This window comes from Pelobates fuscus, chromosome 3 (genome assembly GCF_036172605.1).
Source record: "Pelobates fuscus isolate aPelFus1 chromosome 3, aPelFus1.pri, whole genome shotgun sequence".
In the NCBI taxonomy this organism is placed as follows: Eukaryota; Metazoa; Chordata; class Amphibia; order Anura; family Pelobatidae; genus Pelobates; species Pelobates fuscus.
Window position 1 is genome coordinate 418,642,800 of NC_086319.1, and position 12,251 is coordinate 418,655,050.

At 41.7% G+C, this 12,251-nt stretch overlaps 1 protein-coding gene across 2 annotated transcripts in view; it reads right to left on the reverse strand.

The window, feature by feature from the left end:
• RNF167 (ring finger protein 167) overlaps positions 1-3,988 on the reverse strand; it is a 145,222-nt gene extending 141,234 nt beyond the window's left edge. For both annotated transcript variants that reach the window (XR_010090475.1, XM_063449772.1), the window contains exon 1: positions 3,876-3,988. The gene's annotated coding sequence lies outside the window, so the exon portion shown is untranslated. The remainder of the gene's footprint in view (positions 1-3,875) is intronic.
• Between the last annotated feature and the right edge of the window lie 8,263 nt (positions 3,989-12,251).

A 12,251-nucleotide genomic window follows, 5' to 3' on the forward strand; every position in this document is an offset into this window, starting at 1 on the left:
GGGTGTTGTTACATTGTTTAGAAACATGGGGTGTTGTTACATTGTTTATAAACACTGGGGGGATTGATACTGGGGTGTTGTTACATTGTTTAGAAACATGGGGTGTTACATTGTTTATAAACACTGGGGGGATTGATACTGGGGTGTTGTTACATTGCTTATAAACACTGGGGGGATTGATACTGGGGTGTTGTTACATTGTTTATAAACACTGGGGGGATTGATACTGGGGTGTTGTTACATTGTTTATAAACACTGGGGGGATTGATACTGGGGTGTTGTTACATTGTTTATAAACACTGGGGGGATTGATACTGGGGTGTTGTTACATTGTTTATAAACACTGGGGGGATTGATACTGGGGTGTTGTTACATTGTTTATAAACACTGGGGGGATTGATACTGGGGTGTTGTTACATTGTTTATAAACACTGGGGGATTGATACTGGGGTGTTGTTACATTGTTTATAAACACTGGGGGGATTGATACTGGGGTGTTGTTACATTGTTTATAAACACTGGGGGGATTGATACTGGGGTGTTGTTACATTGTTTATAAACACTGGGGGGATTGATACTGGGGTGTTGTTACATTGTTTATAAACATGGGGTGTTACATTGTTTATAAACACTGGGGGGATTGATACTGGGGTGTTGTTACATTGTTTATAAACACTGGGGGGATTGATACTGGGGTGTTGTTACATTGTTTATAAACATGGGGTGTTGTTACATTGTTTAGAAACATGGGGTGTTGTTACATTGTTTAGAAACATGGGGTGTTGTTACATTGTTTATAAACATGGGGTGTTGTTACATTGTTTAGAAACATGGGGTGTTGTTACATTGTTTAGAAACATGGGGTGTTGTTACATTGTTTATAAACACTGGGGGGATTGATACTGGGGTGTTGTTACATTGTTTATAAACACTGGGGGGATTGATACTGGGGTGTTGTTACATTGTTTATAAACACTGGGGGGATTGATACTGGGGTGTTGTTACATTGTTTATAAACACTGGGGGGATTGATACTGGGGTGTTGTTACATTGTTTATAAACACTGGGGGGATTGATACTGGGGTGTTGTTACATTGTTTAGAAACATGGGGTGTTACATTGTTTATAAACACTGGGGGGATTGATACTGGGGTGTTGTTACATTGTTTATAAACACTGGGGGGATTGATACTGGGGTGTTGTTACATTGTTTATAAACACTGGGGGGATTGATACTGGGGTGTTGTTACATTGTTTAGAAACACTGGGGGGATTGATACTGGGGTGTTGTTACATTGTTTAGAAACATGGGGTGTTGTTACATTGTTTAGAAACATGGGGTGTTGTTACATTGTTTAGAAACATGGGGTGTTACATTGTTTATAAACACTGGGGGGATTGATACTGGGGTGTTGTTACATTGCTTATAAACACTGGGGGGATTGATACTGGGGTGTTGTTACATTGCTTATAAACACTGGGGGGATTGATACTGGGGTGTTGTTACATTGTTTATAAACACTGGGGGGATTGATACTGGGGTGTTGTTACATTGCTTATAAACATGGGGTGTTGTTACATTGCTTATAAACATGGGGTGTTGTTACATTGCTTATAAACATGGGGTGTTGTTACATTGCTTATAAACACTGGGGGGATTGATACTGGGGTGTTGTTACATTGTTTATAAACATGGGGTGTTGTTACATTGTTTAGAAACATGGGGTGTTGTTACATTGTTTATAAACACTGGGGGGATTGATACTGGGGTGTTGTTACATTGTTTATAAACACTGGGGGGATTGATACTGGGGTGTTGTTACATTGCTTATAAACACTGGGGGGATTGATACTGGGGTGTTGTTACATTGCTTATAAACACTGGGGGGATTGATACTGGGGTGTTGTTACATTGTTTATAAACACTGGGGGGATTGATACTGGGGTGTTGTTACATTGTTTATAAACATGGGGTGTTACATTGTTTATAAACACTGGGGGGATTGATACTGGGGTGTTGTTACATTGTTTATAAACACTGGGGGGATTGATACTGGGGTGTTGTTACATTGTTTATAAACATGGGGTGTTACATTGTTTATAAACACTGGGGGGATTGATACTGGGGTGTTGTTACATTGTTTATAAACACTGGGGGGATTGATACTGGGGTGTTGTTACATTGTTTATAAACATGGGGTGTTACATTGTTTATAAACACTGGGGGGATTGATACTGGGGTGTTGTTACATTGCTTATAAACACTGGGGGGATTGATACTGGGGTGTTGTTACATTGTTTATAAACATGGGGTGTTGTTACATTGTTTATAAACATGGGGTGTTGTTACATTGCTTATAAACATGGGGTGTTGTTACATTGCTTATAAACATGGGGTGTTGTTACATTGCTTATAAACATGGGGTGTTGTTACATTGCTTATAAACATGGGGTGTTGTTACATTGCTTATAAACATGGGGTGTTGTTACATTGTTTAGAAACATGGGGTGTTGTTACATTGTTTAGAAACACTGGGGGGATTGATACTGGGGTGTTGTTACATTGTTTATAAACACTGGGGGGATTGATACTGGGGTGTTGTTACATTGTTTATAAACATGGGGTGTTACATTGTTTATAAACACTGGGGGGATTGATACTGGGGTGTTGTTACATTGTTTATAAACACTGGGGGGATTGATACTGGGGTGTTGTTACATTGTTTATAAACACTGGGGGGATTGATACTGGGGTGTTGTTACATTGCTTATAAACACTGGGGGGATTGATACTGGGGTGTTGTTACATTGTTTATAAACACTGGGGGGATTGATACTGGGGTGTTGTTACATTGTTTAGAAACATGGGGTGTTGTTACATTGTTTAGAAACATGGGGTGTTGTTACATTGTTTAGAAACATGGGGTGTTGTTACATTGTTTATAAACACTGGGGGGATTGATACTGGGGTGTTGTTACATTGTTTATAAACACTGGGGGGATTGATACTGGGGTGTTGTTACATTGCTTATAAACACTGGGGGGATTGATACTGGGGTGTTGTTACATTGTTTATAAACACTGGGGGGATTGATACTGGGGTGTTGTTACATTGTTTATAAACACTGGGGGGATTGATACTGGGGTGTTGTTACATTGTTTATAAACACTGGGGGGATTGATACTGGGGTGTTGTTACATTGTTTATAAACACTGGGGGGATTGATACTGGGGTGTTGTTACATTGTTTATAAACACTGGGGGGATTGATACTGGGGTGTTGTTACATTGCTTATAAACACTGGGGGGATTGATACTGGGGTGTTGTTACATTGTTTATAAACACTGGGGGGATTGATACTGGGGTGTTGTTACATTGTTTAGAAACATGGGGTGTTGTTACATTGTTTAGAAACATGGGGTGTTGTTACATTGTTTAGAAACATGGGGTGTTGTTACATTGTTTAGAAACACTGGGGGGATTGATACTGGGGTGTTGTTACATTGTTTATAAACACTGGGGGGATTGATACTGGGGTGTTGTTACATTGTTTATAAACACTGGGGGGATTGATACTGGGGTGTTGTTACATTGTTTATAAACACTGGGGGGATTGATACTGGGGTGTTGTTACATTGCTTATAAACACTGGGGGGATTGATACTGGGGTGTTGTTACATTGCTTATAAACACTGGGGGGATTGATACTGGGGTGTTGTTACATTGTTTATAAACATGGGGTGTTACATTGTTTACCAAAACGTTGCAGGTTGATACATTGTTTATAAACCCTGGGGGGATCGTTACATTGTTTATAGAAACGTTGAGCTATTTTGATTCTTTGGTAATACCCCAGACTGTAACTGTCTCTTACCTGGATTTGCTGATTCCGGTCTCACTGTTTACATTTTCCTGTCTCTCTCTCAGTCTTCCTGTGGCTGTCAGTGTGAGTACTGACCAGGCTCCTCCCTGCCTGTCTCTTCCTGCAGTTCATATCCGGCTGTCTCATATCCCAGCCCATTCTGTGAAAGCTGTTTCCAGTCTGTGTCTCACTCTGTATGATTCCCCCCATTTCCCTTCCTAGCTGTACCCCTATATTATATATAGTGTGGGTGATCCCAGGACAGGCTGCACATGGGAACACCCCAGATTGCAGGGTTAGGAAGATTTAGGGTTTATTGTTATTACAGATGGGATGTTCTTGCCTTCTGATGTTGTGGACTGTAACCCCTATCACTTTTACAGCAACCATAACCCCTAACTCTAACAGACTACACAATATTATATAACTGCTCACATTACAACCTCTTTATTGTTCGTACTGTAAATAAATGCTCATATATTGCAGAGCCACAAGAGTTAACCCCAGAATGTTTACCAATCCATTTAAAGGAACATGGCGGGCGCCATGACAACCTTATCAAAATGATGTTGGTGCCAGGAGCCCCCAGGTGCTTCCTTAGGGGTTAAACCGTTCAGGAACAAGTTGGCTCTGGAGCGCCGTTTCTCCCTGTAATCACTCACATTGGCTGTAGCTAATTCTGATCTTGGAAACACGGTCCATAGAATGAGGAGCTACTAATTGGTTTGCAGCATCTGATGACCACTCTATGCCAATCATCGGCCCCCCTGCCCAGTGGCAATCTGTACTTTCAGAATCAGAATTCGAAAAAATGGATGTGGATGGTTACAGCGACAACTTAGAGGTTAAAACATTCTTGAATTGCTTAACCCTTAACAGTAAGGAAGCACCAACCGGCTCCTGGAAGCATAAAACCTTCATCTTTATGAAGTTGCTATGGTGCCCAGAGTGTTCCTTTAACTTGAATTTGTTAATAGAAAGACATCCATCCGGGAATGCGAAAATGTCAAATGAACACTCCACTGGAAAACTGTTATTCTTTTTGTATTTTTTTGTTTGTTTTTACAATTTAGTAGATATGCCCCCAATGCAAATATATTTATGTATTTAATCATACATTCTTTTTCATTATATATCTAAAAGCACATTGTAAAAGCTGCAGGTATCGTGTCTGCAGCCTTTGCAAACCTTCCCCTTCTAACCCCGCCCACACTTTCTGTGGCTGTCCAATCACAGACTTCCCAATGCAGCACAATGAGAAGTCTTTGCAAGGCAGGTGCTCTGTGCAATTGCTGCCCCTTGAGTTTAGTTCCACTGAGCTAAACAAACCAGGAAGTAACAGGACTGGCTGTCTGACTGACGGTCAGGGGGGTGTAACAAGGTGAGTTTATGAAAGTACGAATTACTATTGAAATCTGCACTTTTTGTAAAATGAAAAAAGGGGACACTATTTACGCATAAAGAATTTCAGAAAAATAAACTGCTTTATGGGTCTGGAGGGTCCCTTGAATGTAAAAATAAAACGAGAAGCAAAAGAATGGGGTCCAAAACCCATCACACATAATAAATAATAGGGGTTTTCAGTGAAGTTGTATTCATGCATAAAACTGAGGAAACACAGTTCTCCAAGTTTATCAGGACTCCCAGATTGTGTGTTCCTCACTCAGCGAAATCTTAGGCAATATAGCTTCCATCTACACTATATCCCTTCTCTTCAGGAATTTCCCAAACACGTTTCTGACGGTAGGTAATGGCCAAGAGGATTCTCCCTTCCTCCTTAAAGGACCACTCTAGTGCCAGGAAAACATACTCGTTTTCCTGGCACTAGAGTGCCCTGAGGGTGCCCCCACCCTCAGGGACCCCCTCCCGCCCAGCTCTGGAAAGGGGAAAAGGGGTAAAACTTACCTTTTTCCAGCGCTGGGGGAGCTCTCCTCCTCCTCACCGCCTCCGTTCCGCCCCGTCGGCTGAATGCACACGCGCGGCAAGAGCTGCGCGCGCATTCAGCCGGTCGCATAGGAAAGCATTTACAATGCTTTCCTATGGACGCTTGCGTGCTCTCACTGTGATTTTCACAGTGAGAATCACGCAAGCGCCTCTAGCGGCTGTCAGTGAGACAGCCACTAGAGGATTAGGGGGAAGGCTTAACCCATTAATAAACATAGCAGTTTCTCTGAAACTGCTATGTTTATAAAAAAATGGGTTAACCCTAGCTGGACCTGACACCCAGACCACTTCATTAAGCTGAAGTGGTCTGGGTGCCTAGAGTGGTCCTTTAAGGTCTGCTACTATGTAGTTTAGTGCGATAAGGATTGCCAGCTTTGTACTTGGTGGATACAGAGAGTCTACTTCCTCCCAACATAGTTCTATACAAGGAAAATCTACCAGGGCTGATTAATATAAACCTTTCATTTTTATACCTCTGACCACATTCATTTCATTCACAACAAATTCTGCTTCCTCTTTCTGAATACAGGAAATGATAGAGACATAGTCATAGTCCCCATGGTTTCTTCAAACTCATAAAACACTTGACATATTCAGGGTTATGGGAGTATGTGTGACTGGAGTGCTGAAAGGAATAACAGGGGTGAACAACAAAACAGAACGCTTAATCAATTGGCAATCATGCACCTCATCACCTCACTCATCCAGACCCATCAATACAACCTAACCTCACTCATCCAGACCCATCAATACAACCTAACCTCACTCATCCAGACCCATCAATACAACCTTACCTCACTCATCCAAACCCCATCAATACAGCCTAACCTCACTCATCCAAACTCATCAATACAACCTAACCTCACTCATCCAGACCCATCAATACAACCTAACCTCACTTATCCAGACCCATCAATACAACCTAACCTCATTTATCCAGACCAATCAATACAACCTAACCTCACTCATCCAGACCCATTAATACAACCTAACCTCACTCATCCAGACCCCATCAATACAACCTAACCTCACTCATCCAGACCCCATCAATACAACCTAACCTCACTCATCCAGACCCCATCAATACGGCCTAACCTCATTCATCCAAACTCATCAAGACAACCTTACCTCATTCATCCAAACCCCATCAATACGGCCTAGCCACACTCATCCAGACCCATCAATACAACCTAACCTCATTCATCCAAACCCATCAATACAACCTAACCTCACTCACCCAGAACCCATCAATACAGCCTAACCTCACTCATCCAGAACCCATCAATGCAGCTTAACTTCACTCATCCAATCCCCATCAATGCAGCTTAACTTCACTCATCCAATCCCCATCAATAAGCCTAACCTCACTCATCCAAACCCCATCAATACAGCCTAACCTCACTCATCCAAACCTCATCAATACAACCTAACCACACTCATCCAAACACCATCAATACAAAATAACCTCACTCATCCTAACCCCATCAATACAACCTAACCTCACTCATCCAACCCCCATCAATACAACCTAACCTCACTCATCCAACCCCCATCAATACAACCTAACCTCACTCATCCAGACCCATTAATACAACCTAACCTCACTCATCCAGACCCCATCAATACAACCTAACCTCACTCATCCAGACCCCATCAATACAACCTAACCTAACTCATCCAGACCCCATCAATACGGCCTAACCTCATTCATCCAAACTCATCAAGACAACCTAACCTCATTCATCCAAACCCCATCAATACGGCCTAGCCACACTCATCCAGACCCATCAATACAACCTAACCTCATTCATCCAAACCCATCAATACGACCTAACCTCACTCACCCAGACCCACCAATAAAGCCCAACCTCACTCACCCAGAACCCATCAATACAGCCTAACCTCACTCATCCAGAACCCATCAATGCAGCTTAACTTCACTCATCCAATCCCCATCAATAAGCCTAACCTCACTCATCCAAACCCCATCAATACAGCCTAACCTCACTCATCCAAACCTCATCAATACAACCTAACCACACTCATCCAAACACCATCAATACAAAATAACCTCACTCATCCTAACCCCATCAATACAACCTAACCTCACTCATCCAACCCCCATCAATACAACCTAACCTCACTCATCCAACCCCCATCAATACAACCTAACCTCACTCATCCAGACCCATTAATACAACCTAACCTCACTCATCCAGACCCCATCAATACAACCTAACCTCACTCATCCAGACCCCATCAATACAACCTAACCTAACTCATCCAGACCCCATCAATACGGCCTAACCTCATTCATCCAAACTCATCAAGACAACCTAACCTCATTCATCCAAACCCCATCAATACGGCCTAGCCACACTCATCCAGACCCATCAATACAACCTAACCTCATTCATCCAAACCCATCAATACGACCTAACCTCACTCACCCAGACCCACCAATAAAGCCCAACCTCACTCACCCAGAACCCATCAATACAGCCTAACCTCACTCATCCAGAACCCATCAATGCAGCTTAACTTCACTCATCCAATCCCCATCAATAAGCCTAACCTCACTCATCCAAACCCCATCAATACAGCCTAACCTCACTCATCCAAACACCATCAATACACAACAACCTCACTCATCCAAACCCCATCAATACAGCCTAACCTCACTCATCCAAACCTCATCAATACACAACAACCTCACTCATCCAAACCCCATCAATACAGCCTAACCTCACTCATCCAAACCTCATCAATACAACCTAACCACACTCATCCAAACACCATCAATACAAAATAACCTCACTCATCCTAACCCCATCAATACAACCTAACCTCACTCATCCAAACCCCATCAATACAACCTTACCTCGCTCATCCAAACCCCATCAATACAGCCTAACCTCACTCATCCAAACACCATCAATACACAATAACCTCACTCATCCAAACCCCATCAATACAGCCTAACCTCACTCATCCAAACCTCATCAATACAACCTAACCACACTCATCCAAACACCATCAATACAAAATAACCTCACTCATCCTAACCCCATCAATACAACCTAACCTCACTCATCCAGAACCCATCAATGCAGCTTAACTTCACTCATCCAATCCCCATCAATAAGCCTAACCTCACTCATCCAAACCCCATCAATACAGCCTAACCTCACTCATCCAAACCCCATCAATACAGCCTAACCTCACTCATCCAAACACCATCAATACACAACAACCTCACTCATCCAAACCCATCAATACAGCCTAACCTCACTCATCCAAACCTCATCAATACAACCTAACCACACTCATCCAAACGCCATCAATACAAAATAACCTCACTCATCCTAACCCCATCAATACAACCTAACCTCACTCATCCAAACCCCATCAATACAACCTTACCTCACTCATCCAAACCCCATCAATACAGCCTAACCTCACTCATCCAAACACCATCAATACACAATAACCTCACTCATCCAAACTCCATCAATACAGCCTAACCTCACTCATCCAAACCTCATCAATACAACCTAACCTCACTCATCCAAACACCATCAATACAAAATAACCTCACTCATCCTAACCCCATCAATACAACCTAACCTCACTCATCCAAACCCATCAATACAACCTAACCTCATTCATCCAAACCCATCAATACAACCTAACCTCACTCATCCAAACCCATCAATACAACCTAACCTCACTCATCCTAACCCCATCAATACAACCTAACCTCACTCATCCAGACCCATTAATACAACCTAACCTCACTCATCCAGACCCATTAATACAACCTAACCTCACTCATCCAGACCCATTAATACAACCTAACCTCACTCATCCAGACCAATCAATACAACCTAACCTCACTCATCCAGACCCCATCAATACAAAATAACCTCAAAATAGAAAATAGAGATATTTTCTGTACCTGGAAATAGTTGGCTTACCACACCCAGTTAAGCCAATTATCTCCAGGATAGAGGACTCTGTGGAACTGGTTTGGGCTGGAAAAGCCATGCTTCAGTGGTCACAAAGGACTTTCGACCTAACTTTTAAACCACTGGAGGGAATTGTCTGATTTTTGAGTATGTTTGTATTTGGAGTATGCTGATTCTGAAAATATAAGTGTACATTATGTGAATGTGATGTATACTTTTAAAGTTATAAATATTGTGTAAAACTATGTATTTTCCTGCCTGTGATAATTACGTTAGCCCATTGTATTCAGTAATTATATCACAGGCAGAGGGGAGGATTTTGCTGGAATGAATGGGAGTGTTCATTGTATATTAAAACGTATATTACATGTTTGATTGGATGTTCCACAAATCCCTGTGGGTGGTACTAATGTGTAAAAATGTGTATATAAGAACAATAAAAATACAGCTCTGTCTGTTCCTGCTTGACCCTCAAAACAGAGCCTTGTCTCGTTCTTGGGGGGGATTTATTGTATGCTGGAGTGTAAATCTATTTGTATGGTTTTTCCTATTCGGCTGTTTACAGCATTCGTATGGTTTCCTGTTCGGCGGATTGGTGTCTTTGGTAGCTGCCTGTATATCTGGAAGGGGAATATTTACTAAATGGCTTTTAACCCCTTTTATGCCCGGGGTGCCGTTACACCTCACTCTTCCAAAACCCATCAATGCAGCCTAACCTCACTCATCCAAACCCCATCACTACAACCTAACCTCATTCATCCAGACCCCATCAATACAACCTAACCTCACTCATCCTAACCCCATCAATACAACCTAACCTCACTCATCCAGACCCATTAATACAACCTAACCTCACTCATCCAGACCCATTAATACAACCTAACCTCACTCATCCAGACCCATTAATACAACCTAACCTCACTCATCCAGACCAATCAATACAACCTAACCTCACTCATCCAGACCCCATCAATACAAAATAACCTCAAAATAGAAAATAGAGATATTTTCTGTACCTGGAAATAGTTGGCTTACCACACCCAGTTAAGCCAATTATCTCCAGGATAGAGGACTCTGTGGAACTGGTTTGGGCTGGAAAAGCCATGCTTCAGTGGTCACAAAGGACTTTCGACCTAACTTTTAAACCACTGGAGGGAATTGTCTGATTTTTGAGTATGTTTGTATTTGGAGTATGCTGATTCTGAAAATATAAGTGTACATTATGTGAATGTGATGTATACTTTTAAAGTTATAAATATTGTGTAAAACTATGTATTTTCCTGCCTGTGATAATTACGTTAGCCCATTGTATTCAGTAATTATATCACAGGCAGAGGGGAGGATTTTGCTGGAATGAATGGGAGTGTTCATTGTATATTAAAACGTATATTACATGTTTGATTGGATGTTCCACAAATCCCTGTGGGTGGTACTAATGTGTAAAAATGTGTATATAAGAACAATAAAAATACAGCTCTGTCTGTTCCTGCTTGACCCTCAAAACAGAGCCTTGTCTCGTTCTTGGGGGGGATTTATTGTATGCTGGAGTGTAAATCTATTTGTATGGTTTTTCCTATTCGGCTGTTTACAGCATTCGTATGGTTTCCTGTTCGGCGGATTGGTGTCTTTGGTAGCTGCCTGTATATCTGGAAGGGGAATATTTACTAAATGGCTTTTAACCCCTTTTATGCCCGGGGTGCCGTTACACCTCACTCTTCCAAAACCCATCAATGCAGCCTAACCTCACTCATCCAAACCCCATCACTACAACCTAACCTCATTCATCCAGACCCCATCAATACAACCTAACCTCACTCATCCTAACCCCATCAATACAACCTAACCTCACTCATCCAGACCCATTAATACAACCTAACCTCACTCATCCAGACCCATTAATACAACCTAACCTCACTCATCCAGACCCATTAATACAACCTAACCTCACTCATCCAGACCAATCAATACAACCTAACCTCACTCATCCAGACCCCATCAATACAAAATAACCTCAAAATAGAAAATAGAGATATTTTCTGTACCTGGAAATAGTTGGCTTACCACACCCAGTTAAGCCAATTATCTCCAGGATAGAGGACTCTGTGGAACTGGTTTGGGCTGGAAAAGCCATGCTTCAGTGGTCACAAAGGACTTTCGACCTAACTTTTAAACCACTGGAGGGAATTGTCTGATTTTTGAGTATGTTTGTATTTGGAGTATGCTGATTCTGAAAATATAAGTGTACATTATGTGAATGTGATGTATACTTTTAAAGTTATAAATATTGTGTAAAACTATGTATTTTCCTGCCTGTGATAATTACGTTAGCCCATTGTATTCAGTAATTATATCACAGGCAGAGGGGAGGATTTTGCTGGAATGAATGGGAGTGTTCATTGTATATTAAAACGTATATTACATGTTTGATTGGATGTTCCACAAATCCCTGTGGGTGGTACTAATGTGTAAAAATGTG